Consider the following 18,005-nt stretch of genomic DNA (forward strand, 5'->3'; position numbering starts at 1 on the left):
TCAGATCGATTCCGTATTTCTGGGTTTCCGGAAGGCTTTTGACACTGTACAACACAAGCGGCTCGTAGTGAAATTGCGTGCTTATGGAATATCGTCTCAGCTATGTGACTGGATCTGTGATTTCCAGTCAGAGAGGTCACAGTTCGTTGTAATTGACGGAAAGTCATCGAGTAAAACAGAGGTGATTTCTGGCGTTCTCCAAGGTAGTGTTAAAGGCCCTTTGCTGTTCCTTATCTATATAAACGATTTGGGAGACAATCTGAGTAGCCGTCTTTGGTTGTTTGCAGATGACGCTGTCGTTTATCGACTAACAAAGTCATCAGAAGAACAAAACAAACTGCAAAATGATTTAGGAGAAATATCGGAATGGTGCGAAAAGTGGCAGTTGATCTTAAATAACGAAAAGTGTCACGTCAACCATATCAGTGCTAAAAGGAACGCGTTAAGCCTCGGTTACACGATAAATCAGTCTAATCTAAAAGCCGTAAATTCAACTAAATACCTAGGTATTACAATTGTGAACAATTTAAATTGGAAGGAACGCACAGGAAATGATGTGGGGAAGGCTAAGCAAAGACTGCGTTTTATTAGCAGGACACTTAGAAAATGTACCAGATCTACAAAGGAGTCTGCCTACACCATGTTTGTCCGTCCTCTTTTAGAATACTGCTGCACGGTGTGGGATCCTTACCAGACAGGACTGACTGAGTACATCGGGACGGACGGAGTAAATTGAAAAAGTTCAAAGAAAGGCAGCACTTTTTGTATTATCGCGAATTATGGGAGAGAGTGCCACAGAAATGATACAGGATTTGGGCTGGAAATCATTAAAAGAAAGGCGTTTCTCATTGCTACGAAATCTTGTCACGAAATTCCAATCACCAACTTTCTCCTCCGAATGCGAAAATATTTTCTTGACACCGACTTATATAGGGAGAAACGATTACCAAGATAAAATAAGGGAAATCAGAGATCGTACGGAAAGATACAGGTGTTCATTCTTCCCTCGGGCTATTTTGTTGTTGTTGCTGTGGTCTTCAGTCCTGAGACTGGTCTGATGCAGCTCTCCATGCTACTCTATCCTGAGCAAGCTTCTTCATCTCCCAATACCTTCTGCAATCTACATCCTTCTGAATCTGCCTAATGTATTCATCTCTTGGTCTCCCTCTACGATTTTTGCCCTCCACGCTGCCCTCCAATACGAAATTGGTGATCGTTTGATGCCTCAGAACATGTCCTACCAACCGATCCCTTCTTCTAATCAAGCTGTGCCACAACCTCCACTTCTCCCCAGTCCTATTCAATACCTCCTCATTAGTTATGTGATCTACCCATCTAATGTTCAGCATTCTTCTGTAGCACCACATTTCGAAAGCTTCTATTCTCTTCTTATCCAAACTATTTATCGTCCACGTTTCACTTCCATACATGGCTACACTCCATACAAATACTTTCAGAAACGACTTTCTGTCACTAAATCTATACACGATGTTAACAAAATTCTCTTCTTCAGAAACGCTTTCCTTGCCATTGCCTCACTACTTCGACCATCATCAGTTATTTTGCTCCCCAAATAGCAAAACTTCTTTACTACTTTAGGTGTCTCATTTCCTAATCTAATTCCCTCAGCATCACCCGACTTAATTCGACTGCATCCCATTATCCTCGTTTTGCTTTTGTTGATGTTCATCTTATACCCTCCTTTCAAGACACTATCTATTCCATTCAACTTCCCTTGCAAGTCCTTTGCTGTCTCTGACAGAATTACAGTGTCATCGGCGAACCTCAAAGTTTTTATTTTTTCTCCATGGATTTTAATACCTACTCCGAACTTTTCTTTTGTTTCCTGTACTGCTTGCTCAATATACACATTGAATAGCATCGGGGACAGGCTACAATCCGCGCGCCATACGACATTGGAATAATAGAGAATTGTGAAGGTAGTTCAATGAACCCTCTGCCAGGAACTTAAATGTGATTTACAGAGTATCCATGAAGATGTAGAGGTAGACTTGTGTGTGCAGCTGTGGTGCCAGCTCCCTCCAGCGGCCTACCAAAGCCCCATTGCTTCCACGCCACGACGTGTCGCCGCTGTTATCCGTGCCGAAGGTGGACACATGGGCTATTAGGTGGGTGGTCATAATGTTCTGGGTGATCAGTCTCGGAGCACATGCCGTTTTAACATGTAAAGTTTCATTTGTTTTCTTTCTCCCTTTCTCGGTGCTCCACATTTCTTTCTTAGGTGCTGTGTGAGGAACGGACGTGGACCAAAAGCTGAAACTTATGGGATTTTATTTACGTTATCTCCCCAGCCACTAAAATATTCTCCGTTGCGTTTTCGCCTAACGGTGGTGATCGGCAGTAATTTACATCTGAAAGAAATACGGATGGACCAGCAAGTCGACTGCGTACGCCTCTGCGGGACCGCCGAGCAGTCCCTGCGGCACGTTCCAGCGCCTCGCTGGCGGTGCCCGCGGCCGGCCTGGACGGGGCCAGCACAGCGTGCCTGAGGGTGCGCGGCCCCTGCGGCTAGCCGTTCGTTAGGCCCGCGGTCTGCGCGGCGGCGGCGGCGTAGCGGTTCTGTCAACCGCCGCTGCCCGCTGCCGGCTGCCGGGTTCGCTTGCCCACCGCCCAAGTACGCGCCAAGCATGCGGCGGTCGAGGACCTAACCACACAGCCGCCTCTGCACAATTCCTGCTTGTGGAGTAATACGGCCGTCTGAGGAAAAGTAATGTCTGCGAATTTTTTATGTGATGAGACTTAAAGCCACAATTGAAAGAGAAGAGCCCTCGGTCACTATTTTTAACGAATTAACCGGGTTTCAACACTACTAGGAGTGTCTTGCTCAGAATTTAAATCAAAGAATGGTCTATAACATGGTCACAGAATGACGACTAAATACGTGTGATACAGAGTATAAGTACAGAATCATCGTGAAAGACTGGCAGTACTTATGTCATTTATAAAATAATAAATACGCCAAAAGGGCATTAGTCACAAATATATTTAAGATAACAAATTCTGGCGAGGTTAGGTTAGATTAGTGTTGTTTAACGTCCCGTCGACAACGAGGTCATGAGAGACGGAGCGCAAGCTCGGGTTAGGGAAGGATGGGGAAGGAAATCGGCCGTGCCCCTTCAAAGGAACCATCCCGGCATTTGCCTGAAACGATTTAGGGAAATCACGGAAAACCTAAATCAGGATGGCTGGAGACGGGATTGAACCGTCGTCCTCCCGTTCTGGCGAGCCACTAAGGCTGCAACTTGTAACCGCGTAAGTAACGAGCAGCCCTTAGTGGCTCGCCATCACAATTTGTTATCTTAAATATCGTTGTGACTAATGTCCTTTTGGCGTATTTATTATTTTATAAATGACATATAAGTACTGCCAGTCTTTCACGACGATTCTGTACTTATACCCTGTATCACACGTTTTTAGTCATAATTCTGTGACCATGTTATAGGCCATTCTTTGATTTAAATTCTGAGGAAGACACTCGTAGTAGTGTTGAAACTCGGTTAAATCGTTAAAAATAGTGACCGAGGGCTGTTTTCTTTCAATTGTAACTATTCACGGTCTCTGAAGGTGCAGCCATGTACAAAATTTTGAGCGTGTTAAAGTCTTTTAACTCCTGAGCCGAAACATCGGTCTGAGGGCTCCGAGTTTTTTAATTGTGTGGTGTGGAAACACTGTTCTGTTTGCTGGTATCCCCTCCGCAGAACCCCCTGACTGGCAAATCATTTACTTAGCAGAAGCAGCGTATTTCTGTTTGTGGGTCTCGTTGTCAGGTATGTATTGATTTCATGAGACATACAAGTGATCCGACAGGGTGTTTTGTATTACGTACGAAATGGCTCGGTCTGTTGGATCTGATGTTTCGTATTACGCATAATTTATTTTTTACTACTCTTTCTGTTTTGCACCAGGGTGAGTCAAATGAAAACCTAAAATTTGTAATAACAAATCGAAATTTCGCGCCGTTATCCTGTAAGTTGGTAAGCGCGCTACAAACAGCGTGCAGAATGTCCTGTAGGTTACAGCATAGTGCAGATGCACACATACGGTAGCAGTATCAGTATCGGGAAGGCCGCCCCACTTGCGACTTGAACCAGAGAAGAACAGCGTTCTGTTGTTCGGTTTTTGCGTAGTCAAGGTGTGAAACCTATTGAAATTCATCGATGAATGAAAGTTCAGTAGGGTGATGCATGTTTGTCACAGCAGCAAGTCTACAAACGGAGTAGGAAGTTCGCAAATGGTGTGACTTCAGTGGAAGATGGTCCTCGTCCAGGTCAGGCGCGAAGAGTTGTGACCCCACAGAACACTGCAACGGTTGAAGTCATAGTGAAGGAAAACCGCCGAGTGACACTGAATGACATTGCAGCATGTTTACAGATTAGTCATGGGTCAGCATACCACATTGAGCATGATGTGCTCCTGTTTCACAAATTGTCTGCAAGATGGGTGCCACGGCAGCTGACTCCTGAAATGAGAGAGCGATGTGTTCATGCTTGTGAAGAATTTCTTCGGCGTTTTGAACGAGAAGGTGATGGCTTCCTGGTAAAAATCGTTACTGGAGACGAAACCTGGGTTCGCTTCCACCAACCTCAAACGAAGAAAGCGAGCAAGGAATGGCGCCATTCCTCATCACCAAAACCAAAGAAGTTTCGAACAGAACCATCAGCAAGGAAGGTTATGCTGACTCTCTTTTGGGACGAAAAAGTCATTTTGGAACATTAAATGCTAGAGGGACCACTGTTACCAGTGCGACATACACAGATCTCCTAAAAAATCATCTGCGGCCTGCAATCAAATCAAAGCGACGTGGATTGCTGTCAGCAGGTGTCCTTTTGCAACATGACAATGCAAGGCCCTACACTGCCCGTACAACAGTTGCAACAATCACAGACCTGCATCTTGAGTGTCTTCACCATCCACCATAAATGGGTCAAATGCCTCTGAGCACCATGGGACTTAACTTCTGAGATCATCAGTCCCCTATAACTTAGAACTACTTAAACCTAACCAACCTAAGGACATCACACACAGCCATGCCCGAGGCAGGATTCGAACCTGCGACCGTAGCGGTCGCGCGGTTCCAGACTGTAGGGCCTAGATAAGTCACATAGTGCTCAGAGCCATTTGTAGGGCCTATAACCGCTCGGCCACCCCGGCTGGCAATCCACCATACGCACCAGACCTTGCCCCAGGTGATTTAGATATGTGTGGACCACTGAAAGACGCTATGAGAGGAAAGAAGTTCCGTTCTCATGAAGAGGTACGCCACGCGGTGCATGAGTGGTTACGCGAACTACCAAAAGAATTTTTTTTCTAAAGGAATTTATGAACTTTGTAAGCGCTGGAGGACTTTCATTGAGCGAGGGGGAGATTATGTTGAAAAGTGATACAGCTTTGTACCACTTCTGCACGATAAATAATACTTAAAGAAATATTTAAAGTTTTCATTTGACTCATGGTCGTAATACTTTATTTTTTGTACATTTTAGAAGATGCCATAATAAATAATGCTTTTGAGTACGCTCGTAATCTACAACAGGTGTACATGGAATGTAATATTACGGTACAGTGTTTCCAATTTTGAACTTGCAGAGTGGTTCCACGAGGGCAGTGGTGAAATTTGGAAATTTGTGGTAAGTTCCTATGGTAGCAAACTGCTGAGGTCATCGGTCTCTAGGCTTACACACTACTTAATCTAACTTAAACTAACTTACGCTAAGAACAACACCAACACCCATGCCCGAGGGAGGACCTGAACCTCCGACGCAGGGACCCACGCGAAACGTGACATGACGTCTGAGACTGCGCGGCTCCCCCGCGCGTCAGGGTAGTGGTAAATCGCGGGTGGAAAACGATTACTGAGACCCGGATCTGACCTTATAATTAACGACGTGAGAGAAAACGATCACAGAGGATAAAAGTGTGGTAACAGGCTGTCGGTAAGTGAGAGTAGTGATGGTGATGATGAATATGATCACGATTGTGGCAATATTTCGAAAACGAAGAAAAATTAATTGTTTACAATACACATGGAAAAAAGGCCGCATGACAGAAATTTTTATTGGTTATTGCACAAATATTTTGTTTCATTGTTCCTGAAGACCGACACAGCGACTGTCTGTGAAACCCACAGTTAATTTTAAATAAATAAAACTTAAATGATACCGAGTCTGATGTTGCATACAAAAAGAACAAAAATATTATCCTAAATACATAAATAAATTTTTAAAAGTGATACATCTATGAAAAAATATGACGGAGTAAAAATCACGTCTCCCAGACTAGATGTTTCTAATTATATATTATCGACCTATGTTTATGTTTAACGGTTAAATAAGCCGAACGTTATTAACATTGACACCTTAACCGTTCATGTTTGCATATTTATCTCTCAACGTCGCCACCATCGTGACGAAAAAATTTCTCCCAACGAGAGACCACTTCGAGCATACCATCAATGTAGAATGTTTGACCTTACCTCTCTTCCACCGCCTCATCACTATCAAAGCGAAGTTCTCAGAGGGGTTCCTTAAGTTTTAGAAACAGATGAAAATCGGGTGGGGCGAACTCGGGACTATATGGAGGATAATCAATGACAGAGATACCAAGCCATCGGCCTGTTACACACGCCGCAGACCTTGTGTGCGGTCTGCCATTGTCTTGCTGAAGGAGAGAGTGTTCCATGTGTGGATGAACTCTTAGAACTCGAAACTCGATTACGCTAGCTGTTTCTCAGTCACCGTCATACTTACGTTATACACCACCATGCTACACGATACAGTTCGAGGCGTTCTAGCGGCAGAGGGCTGCAAGCATGTAGACATGAAGATTAAAGATGTAGAATGTTAACAACGTTTATTATATTTAAAAGGTCTTGAGGGCTTGCTCATAAAAATTGGGAGGCGTTACATTTCAGCATTTGTAATGAAACAGGGTTGCCAGTTGCTATTCTGTTTTGGTTTTACACTCCTTCAGTAACTTAGTTAAGCAATGAACTTTTTTTTTTCATTGCTCAGGTTCACTACTCAGATTCCGACTACAGATTCTGTGGCCTTCTGCCTCATAGCACAGAATTCAGAAATAGTTTAAATAAAATTTCCCTAGTAAAATCTATTAATTCAGTACGTTCTAATGTCTATTCTGAAAGTAATGAGCTAATTAGTGTTATTGTAAATGCATCCTATTAAAAGTTATGAAGAATGACGTATATTGTTCAATACATATTAAGGAAATTCGAGTGAGCTAATAGATCGAATTCAGCTATAAGACTGCATCCAAAAGAAAGCCTAAATTTTACTGATTCCAGCAAAGTGTTTAAATTGACCAAAAGTCTATTAGTTAACTAGGTATTAAGATTTGAAATCTGTAGCCTGTATGACTTTCAGTGCCAATTGTGACCATACTACTGAATAATTGCGAGATATGTTTTGATACTTTTGCTACCTATATTTTTCTACGTAAAATGACTCCAGTCTCAACTTTGTAAGTGCATTAATTAAGAATTAAGTACATTTGAATAAGTAAAAACTATTGTTCAAGATGGCTGCCATGGTTATAAGTCGGGAATTCCCACTGCGGATGCATAAGTTAGTTCTGCGTATTTAAATTGATACAGTTCACTCACGTTATTTAAGTAATAAAACCCAATAGTTAACTTCAAAGCCAATTAGAAAGAATCATTTTAACTCTGGAAAGTTATAAACTATAATATATTAACAGAAATAGTCAAATATTCAAGCACTCGTCTATATAAGGTCCGAGCTGGTGCAGTTCTCCGTTAGTTCTCGGTCAGATTCTCATGGAGCAAAAGTGCGGCAAGTCGGTTAACTTTTCCGGTCGGTACCAAAAAAATGTAATTTTATTCGGCTTTGAACATTTAACGCGTATTGTGAACATAGTTAAAGACTGGAAGGTTTTGACCTACCTAATGTGACGATTATTAAGTGTAAGAGGCCCGGTCCCATGAATATTGTATGTGTGTGTGATAACAAGTAAATCCTACTGTGACTGAAATAAGTGTTCAACAATGAATACGGTCTTGACTTTTAATTTCGGAAAACATAATCTAGGATCCTGGCTTCTTAATTGCAGTGGGATTTAGGTGAGACGGACGCAGCTACTGGGAAGACAATATTGAATAAGCAAAGCAAAGTATGTCAGGAACACTGCGCACTATCTACCGGGTGAGGAAATGTTTCACTACATCCGGTTGTCACATGATCTTTAAGAGGCACTAATACAAAGATTCAGTCCGGCACGTAACACATTCCCTCGCATTTTTTCCTTCAGAGGAGGAGTTTGGTGATAGAAATTTCGTGAAAAGATATAGCCGCAACGGAAAACAAAAGTAAACAATTATTTACTGCTACAAATGTCACATGTGTATCCTTTCTCTATTAGGAGTCCAGGAAGATTTTGACGCTAGTGACTTTCAGAAGTGGTGTTCAGGCTACCATGTGATCAATATTGTCTCAAAGATGTTGCTGAAAATGGTGTCCGTTTGGCTTAATGCACAACTGTGACCAGCCTGTTAATGACTGCCTAACAACCACCTCTTCTGCAGCCTCTGTCAGTGTTTCATACACAAACAAAATGGTTCACTTCCAACCACAAAAATACAGCCTCAAAAGTGAGATCAGGAGAACGTAGTGCCCATGGTAATAGCCTCCACCTCCCAATGCAACAATAAGAGGAAACAATGTGTAAATATTCTCTGACATTCACCTCAACGTTGTTGGGGCACTATCCTGTTACTTACCTGACTGCTCCCCGAACTTTCTCCAACACTTCTGGTAGCTACGAATCAGTTACAAACGATACAGAAAGATCTCACTCAACCCTATAATGATCGAATTCAAAGCGTTATTAAATTGTGTAAAAATATAATATTAGGCTTTGAGGCCAGCTTTCTTACCAGCATGAAGCCTATAACTCCCAGACATTTTGACCTCCCTAATTTTCATCAAGATAATATAAAGGAGGTCATAGCTATAAGGTGAAACGCTAAGTATCATATCACATCCATAAAGGAAGACAGATGAATTATCTTGAAATAATGGAAATTAATAAACATTCTTTCATCAGGCCAAGCTTACTACTGAATGAACAGAAACAGTTCCCTTACTCACCACTTCTAACGTTATAGCCCCATCGAGGCCATCCTGCACATTACCTCTCTAACACACATGGCTGTTTTTCCTTTATTTCAGTCACTACAATTCCTGTGTTAAAATGTTTGAATTTATACAACCACAGCTACTTCACTTGTCATGCTTGATATCACTATTATATCTTATCTGTCTGTAATATAGGACCAGTTAAAGACAAGATAATAAATCTAACATTAACAGTTTTCATCTCTGAAAATGGACATACTCTGCAGATGCAGAATTCAAAATGTTTGATCTAGCAAAATTTCACTGCACCACATACTTGTCTCTGTATCAGATGACGCCGTAACAGTCGAAAACCGACTTGTGAAATAAATAACAGGCAATGTGAAATATAATACCAGTGTTGTGTGTCTTTTGGTTCATAATGTATTTAACATTCTACCAAGAACCGACAGAAAAATCAATCAAAGCATTTTCTGGCAGTACTTCACAGAGAAAATAAACTCTAATTTCCTCCACCGAGTGAATGTGGAAGCTTATGGACTTCGTATTAGCATATACATGGTAATATTAGTAAGGGGGCCCACTATTACATAATAAATACTTTGGTTTTCACAAATACTTAATCTAAATTAACCCCGAAACTTGGATTATACAAGACGTTTAACGTATCTTGAAATACTGCTGAGAACGCAACCTTTGTTATATTAATTTACAGCTAATTCCATAAACTTGTCCGGGATACACTACCAATTTGTAGGCATCTCAGCTCAGCGACTGTCGAGCGGTCCAGCGATATATTGCAACAGTCAATTGTCTTCAGCCAGAGGTGAGACTTCTCAGGAAAATATCGCTGACCGCAGTCGTAATAATTAGAAATACTTTGTTACGACAACACTGAATATTGTTTTCATTACTAGATCGAATTATGCAAGTGAATCGAATAATAATCAAAATATTCATACACAGTAGGAAATGAAATAATGAAAACAAATTGGACTTGCAGTGAACAATTCTGACGGTAGGTATTTGGAAATTTGTGGCAAGGTTTTATGGACCAAGCTGCTGAGATCTTCGGTCCCTAGGCTTACAAACTACATAATCTAACATAAAGTAAATTGCGCAAAGGATAACACACACACACACACACACACACACACACACACACACACACACACACACACACGCACACACACACACACACACACCAATGTCCTAGGGAGAACCTGAACCTCCGACTGCGGGAGATGCGCGAACCGTGGCAAGGCTCCCCATAGATCACGCGGCTATCTCGCGCGACTCTGACGGTAGATTCTAGGTAAAGGTAGCCAGCCGAAACGTAACTGTGTACACAGACATAGTACTTTCTTTTACATTCTAGTACCTCGAAATTTTCGTACACGTATAGTCAGTAAAATTCATGTTAATAGTAGGTTACTTTGAAAGTAATTATTATGTTTTCTGTACAGATAAATGTTAGAGGACTTGTGCTTGTAACGCTACTCTTTCGTGACTTCTCTTTGTCGTTATATTAATTTAAACTGGCTACAGAGCATACGAAATAATAACAAAATCGAAACGCAGTAATAATTCTCAAATGGTACTAAAGCATTATATATGGACACTGATTTGCAAATAACGTAAACTCACAAAACTACATAAGATAGTATATTATTGTTATTAGATGGGCGTGCTGAATAAAAGTCACTCCGAACATTTTAAGTGAAAACCCTTAAGGCTTTTTTAATGAAACAGACGTTCTTAACATTCTACATATTTAATCTTCGCGTCTACGTATTTATTTCTCGACATACTCACCCTGACGACGAATACATTTCTCCTAACGAGAAACCAGTTTATTGACACGATCTGACCTAGCTGACGGAGTCACAGTTTCACCTCTTCTTACAACGCTTCATCTCTGTCTGAAGTGCAGTCCTCAGAGGTGTTCTTTAAGTTTTGGAAACGGATGAAAAGCCGGACGGTGTGTCCGAGTGGCTCTAGGCGCTTCAGCCTGGAACCGCGTGACCGCTACGATCCCAGGTTCGAATCCTACCTCGGGCATGGATGTGTGTGATGTCCTTAGGTTAGTTAGGTTTAAGTATTTCTAAGCTCTAGGGGAGTGATGATCTCAGATGTTAAGTCCCATAGTGCTCAGAGCCATATGAACCATTTGAACCATTTGAAACGGACGAAAATGTAATGGGGTAAAGTGGGAACTGTATGGGTTATGATGATAGTGAAACCAGGGTGTTGGCATGTTGAAGTTGTCGCAGCGCTCGTATGGAGTATGGCATTGTCATGCTGAAGGACAGAGTGCGCCATTTGTCGATGAACTCTTCGAATTCGAAATTCTGTTACAGCATGCTGTTTCTCACACACCGATAAACACTGTATAGTCACACTAATGCGATACCCGTCTAAAATCCCGAGTAACCATCTTCTGCAGCGCAGACCGCTGCTAGACAAACGGGAAGAGAGTCAGTAGGGTTCTGGAAGGCGAAGACAGAGATGTGGAGCCATGCTAACTACAGTGCAGAGACCAAGTGCTCTAGTTTTCTCAGTTGAGGACCCACGGCTCGAACAGCCCGTTTGAGGTTGGTCCCACAGATTCTCGACTTGGCTTAAATTCAGGCAGTTTGGTGTACGGTAAATTGGTGTTGGTGCTCTTCGAGCTACACACTTACACTATGAGTTGGGTGACAGGTTGCATTTTCCTACAACGAAGACGCCAACCTGAGCTGGAAAGACAAACTGTCTGTAGGAGTGCCCACTGTCCGCAAGTATAGATACATACATTTCTTGATCCATTGCGTCTTACAGAATGACTAAACCACACAGGGAATAGCACGGAAACATTCCTCGCAGTATATCGCTTCCTCCTCCGTCCGGGGCCTTACCGACGTTTGTTACAAGATGTTTGCTTTCAGACGTTTTACGCCGTACACGCCAACTGCCGTCTGGCATCTGAAAAAGCCTCCTGTAGCCAATCAGTGGACGTAAAGGTGCCGTACTGGTTTACGAATTCCAGCCTTCGTCGGATGAACGGCAGTGAGCATGGGTGCATGAACAAGATGCATGTTGCAGAGGCACAAACACAGGCACGTTCGCTGTATCGTCGTTGAGGAAGCTCCGTTGATAGCCCGTTGGTTAATATGGGCGGTCAGTTGCTCAACAGTTCTAGTCTATTCACCCGTACACATTTCCACAGCCATCTTTCATTGCTGTCATCTACGGCCCGCGGTTCACCACAGTTGCCTCGGCGGCAATTTTTTTAATGTGTTTTTTTTTTATTTGGCATTTGTTCATGGCCATACAGCCACTCATCACATTTACAAAGTATCTTTCTCAGTTTTTATTCTACTACACACATCATGAATTGCCATTCACAGAAATACGGGATGTTCAAAAAGTCTCTCCGCACTGCCGTATGGTCGTTAGCCGCGCGCGCCGTGTAACTGTTCGCCTGCCTGGGTTACTTCCCTTCAAGTGGACTCTCCTAACATTCCACTGTTTCGTTTATCTCACCCAGCGTCAGTAGTGTCGTTGGTATGTATCGTTACATGTTGACGTGAACGTTTGAGTTTAGTTCCTTTGTTCGTTTGTTTCGTTTTTGACAGTGCTAAAATTCTAACCATTGAAAAATGTGTTTTAGTCGAACAAATCTTCAAAGCTGGCGGTAAATACACAGTTTCAGTTTGCCAAACATTTAATTCAGTTTTCCCGGAGACAACACTCCCACATCGCGATACTGTGCGAAATTTTATAATATTATCTTGGAACTCTTCCATTTGGTCCGTGTTTGCATAGAAAAACAGTAATGTCACAAATTGAGTCTGCTTTGATGCAAAACACCTTGTTATTCGTTTATTTCTTTATTATCCTAAACTAGTTTCGGCGACAAATATCACCACCATCAGTGGGTTTTTTATATCTAAAACATGCAGGAAATGGTATGGTTGTACAAACACAGTTTTTCATAGCCTTTCTTGCCACTTGCGCTACGCTTCTCGTGACACATGTGAACAGCAAGATGGCGTAATATTCTGGATCACAAACAAAGTGCAAAAGTTTTGTTTTTCTGTGTAAAAAGCAGCTACACACCATCCAACGAACGTGAGTACACGAACAACTAAGCAACAATTAAATGCACCCCAAAATAACTGGTTTCCACAACACTACCAAAACCCCAAGTTCACCTTCGGGCCGCTCACACGGTTGCATATGACATGATCTTCGCTAAGTAAAAAGAAGGCAACATAAAAAAAAGAGCACAGAAAATATGTCATAAACAGCGCCAACAATTGCTTAAAACATGCTGTAGCATAAATATATAAGGTAGTATGAAGATATCAATATAAAACTATATTTCAAAAGACGATTTGTAAAAGTGTAATAATGTTTGACTGTGTTTGTACAACCATACCATTTTCTGCATGTTTTAGATTAAAAAAAACCTCTGATGATGGTGATATTTGTCGCCGAAAATAGTTTGGGATAATGAAGAAATAAACGAATAACAAGTTGTTTTGCATCAAGGCGGACTCAATTTGTGATATTACTGTGCCAAATTTGATTAACAAATTTCGAAGTACTGGTTCAGTGACAGATGCACCGAGAAGTGGTCGTGCTAGCGTTTTGTTCGAGGATAAACTGCTCGACATTTCCGATAAAATGTAAATGAGCCCGAACAAGTCAGTAAGAAAACTCACCCAGGAAATCGATGTTAGTGTCGGAACGGCCCAGACAGCTGTAAGAAGAAAGTTAGAACTTTTCGCATACAAAGTGACAGTCGAGCAAGAACTAAAAAATACTGATCATGGCAACCAACTGGTTCAAAATTTAGTTCAACAAAATGGAAGGGATATTCTTAATGAAACGTCTTTCACTGATGAGGCGTGGTTTCATTTATCCGGGTACATGAACTCTCAAAATTCTCTTACGTGGAGTACTGCAAATCCGTTGTGTATTCATGAGGAACCACTCCATTCTGTGAAAATAGGAGTTTTGATTTCAATTTCTAGACGTCTGCTTGTGGGTCCCATATTTTTCAACGAAACAATAAACGCACAACGATACTACAGTGAGTTTCATTTCGGTGTATTCACTGCTGCATACGGCACTCGCGGCTAACAATCACACGGCACTGTGGAGAGACTTTTTGAACACCCCGTATTTAGGCTATGAATAAATGTTTGATAGATGTCAACACAATAACCGACTCACAAAGCGATTATGCAACAATAATTAAAAAAAACATAACCTAACGAAAATCTACACATCATGTACACAGTGTATCTTCATACTTAGGTCGTAAATATTTAATTGGTTTTACGTCATATTTAAATCAAGCGCACTCTTTTGGGTGCACACTGCAGCCGACGTTCCAAGAGTAGTCTTTGCGTTAACCAATGGGGTGATAAAGGATATTTGTTGTGTCTTGTATCTCGTACATGGTTTTAGGCGGTAGCTGATCATACTGCACTCCTTTTGATATCTTTGTCGAATCCCCTTGCGTCTGCCAGTCGTTTCTCGCCTTTTCATTGATTAAGCTCGCGGTCTTGATAAGGAAGTCTCTCATTTAGAATTTCAGGTAATTTCGTTGCGGGCTTCGCTAAGCTGTCTACTATTTCAATATAAAAGATTCCATTGCACCCTGGAATACACAAGAAATTTAATGCTATTCCTGCTTGTAAAGACTTCATTTATAATATCTATAGTTACAGGAGACACATTTTTGTTCTATTTTGGTTATTTCAGGTTTTTTAGAATACTTCGGGAATCTGTTAATATCACCATACTGCTTTGTCTACAAGATCACCATACTGCTTCGTGTGCAAGATCTGCCGTATTTGACTGCATCTGTTACTACGATTACTTTCGCGTAATAGTTTGCTACCTCCTTAGGTACCGATTATAGGGATTGATGATTTCCTGCAGGATTGTATATTGCACATCCTACTTTATCGCTCTCGATGGTCTTCGGTGCATCAGTATTAGCCTTTTTGGAATCCAGGAAATAGTATTGAGCAAAATGTTGACTCCAGTCTTCCGATTTGGAGAATCTTTATATTGTAAGATACTGTCAAATTTTAGTACATTTTGTTCTTGGTAACTATATCCAGATAGGAATTCTGGTGAGACACCAATCTGCTATATTTCATTTTCATACGAGTTCCACCATTCAACAGACTTAACAATCAGCGGTTTTCTTTTATTTCCAGAAAAAAAAATTTTTTTCTTGGTGTCTGATGAGAACTTCACTATGCCTTTGGGTAAAGGATTTAATTTCTGTGAGATTCTCTTCAAAATGAATTTGTTCGCAACTTTTTCCCATCTGATACTCAGTGGGATGCCCCTGTATCAACAAGGAGAGCACTGGTAGTTTTGGATAGCATGGCGCAACGTACAGGGTGATTCAAAAAGAATACCACAACTTTATGAATTTAACTCTGCAACGACAAAAGGCAGAGCTAAGCACTATCTGTCGGCGAATTAAGGGAGCTATAAAGTTTCATTTAGTTGTACATTTGTTCGCTTGAGGCGCTGTTGACTTGGCCATTTCAGCCAATAAAATTTTTGGTCCCTTTTTCTTCGAAGGTGCTACTGTAACTGGACTACAGTATCTGGAGATGTTAGAGAATTGGCTGTTCCCTCAGCTCGAACAAGAAGCACAACAATTCATATTTCAGCAGGATGGAGCGCCTCCACATTGGCACTTATCTGTCCGTAACTACCTGAACGTCAACTACCCGAGGCGATGGATCGGCCGCCAGGCAGCCCGTGACAGAGCACTTCATCACTGGCCTCCAAGAAGCCCTGATCTTACCCCCTGCGAGTTTTTCTTATGGGGGTATGTTAAGGATATGGTGTTACGGCCACCTCTCCCAGCCACCATTGATGATCTGAAACGAGAAATAACAGCAGCTATCCAAACTGTTACGCCTGATATGCTACAGAGAGTGTGGAACGAGTTGGAGTATCGGGTTGATATTGCTCGAGTGTCTGGAGGGGGCCATATTGAACATCTCTGAACTTGTTTTTGAGTGAAAAAAACCTTTTTAAATACTCTTTCTAATGATGTATAACAGAAGGTTATATTATGTTTCTTTCATTAAATACACATTTTTAAAGTTGTGGTATTCTTTTTGAATCACCCTGTATATTCGAATAAAACGATACTAAAGTTTGTCTAGCTTCGATATCGAATTTCCTGTCCCATCACGATAAAATATGAATCCATAATCCAAGAATAATCGCAGAGGAATCCAACACAAGTTGAGGAGAATTTTAGGGTGCGATCCCCACCATGTGGCGGCCACACATCTCAGTGCATTCATCCTTGATTCTATTTTGGGAAGAATATCATTTATGCAAGGTCTCCATGTTTGTCACGAGTCAATTCTCATGCCTATAAAATTAGCTTGACACGTGAATGGGATATTGCTCCACCAACCCTCATACTGTTTGGACAACGTGGAACATTTCTTCGCGTAAAAGTAACCATCCATGAATATTTTTCACTGAAATCTCCAGGCCATTCTCTCTCAACCAAATTCTAAGGTGTAATTACAGTATGACACATAATTTATTCTGCTGTTTCTACGGAATAAGCGGTGGAATAGCGGTAGGTGCCGGTTTTGTATAGCGCAATCTTGCCATACGCGGTACCCTTTAACCACGTCGGGAAGAGAATAGTTTACAGCTTAGCAATTTGGGAAATTCTTCCACCGTTGACCCGAAATCCAATGGTTATGACCTTTTTGGCCGTCAGGTAAATCGCTGCGTTTTCGCATTACAATGACTTCAGTGCTTTCTGTGTCCCCCCCTCCACGCTTTATATACCCTCCACCGCTAGTGTTGCCACATACCATCTGTAAGTAATTATAGTACGTTGAAGCTGAACATAGCCGGTGTTCGCATAAATGTGACTGGACCGTGTAGTTATGTAATACAGAGCCATGTTACACTCTTAAAGATCGGAGTCCTCTAACTGCAGAGGTTTGCTAATATGTAGACATAGAGAATAAATATGTAGAACGTTAATTCTAGAGTGAGATTTTCACTCTGCAGCGGAGTGTGCGCCGATATGAAACTTGCTGGCAGATTAAAACTGTGTGCCCGACCAAGACTCGAACTCGTGACCTTTGCCTTTCGCGGGCAAGTGCTCTACCAACTGAGCTACCGAAGCACGACTCACGCCCGGTACTCACAGCTTTACTTCTGCCAGTACCTCGTCTCCTACCTTCCAAACTTTACAGAAGCTCTCCTGCGAACCTTGCAGAACGAACACTCCTGAAAGAAAGGATATTGCGGAGACATGGCTTAGCCACAGCCTGGGGGATGTTTCCAGAATGAGATTTTCACTCTGCAGCGGAGTGTGCGCTGATATGAAACTTCCTGGCAGATTAAAACTGTGCGCCCGACCGAGACTCGAACTCGGGACCTTTGCCTTTCGCGGGCAAGTGCTCTACCAACTGAGCTACCGAAGCACGACTCACGCCCGGTACTCACAGCTTTACTTCTGCCAGTACCTCGTCTCCTACCTTCCAAACTTTACAGAAGCTCTCCTGCGAACCTTGCAGAACTAGCACTCCTGAAAGAAAGGATATTGCGGAGACATGGCTTAGCCACAGCCTGGGGGATGTTTCCAGAATGAGATTTTCACTCTGCAGCGGAGTGTGCGCTGATATGAAACTTCCTGGCAGATTAAAACTGTGTGCCCGACCGAGACTCGAACTCGGGACCTTTGCCTTTCGCGGGAAAGTGCTCTACCAACTGAGCTACCGAAGCACGACTCACGCCCTGTACTCTAGTTCTGCAAGATTCGCAGGAGAGCTTCTGTAAAGTTTGGAAGGTAGGAGACGAGGTACTGGC

General features: G+C 42.0%; 1 non-coding gene across 1 annotated transcript; it reads right to left on the reverse strand.

Moving 5' to 3' along the window:
* Positions 1–17,545: 17,545 nt before the first annotated feature.
* On the reverse strand, positions 17,546–17,620 carry Trnas-cga. Its single transcript has one exon. It is a non-coding gene; the product is annotated as a tRNA-Ser (tRNA).
* Positions 17,621–18,005: the final 385 nt, after the last annotated feature.

The sequence above is a fragment of the Schistocerca americana genome, chromosome 6, assembly GCF_021461395.2.
Source record: "Schistocerca americana isolate TAMUIC-IGC-003095 chromosome 6, iqSchAmer2.1, whole genome shotgun sequence".
NCBI classification, from domain to species: Eukaryota; Metazoa; Arthropoda; class Insecta; order Orthoptera; family Acrididae; genus Schistocerca; species Schistocerca americana.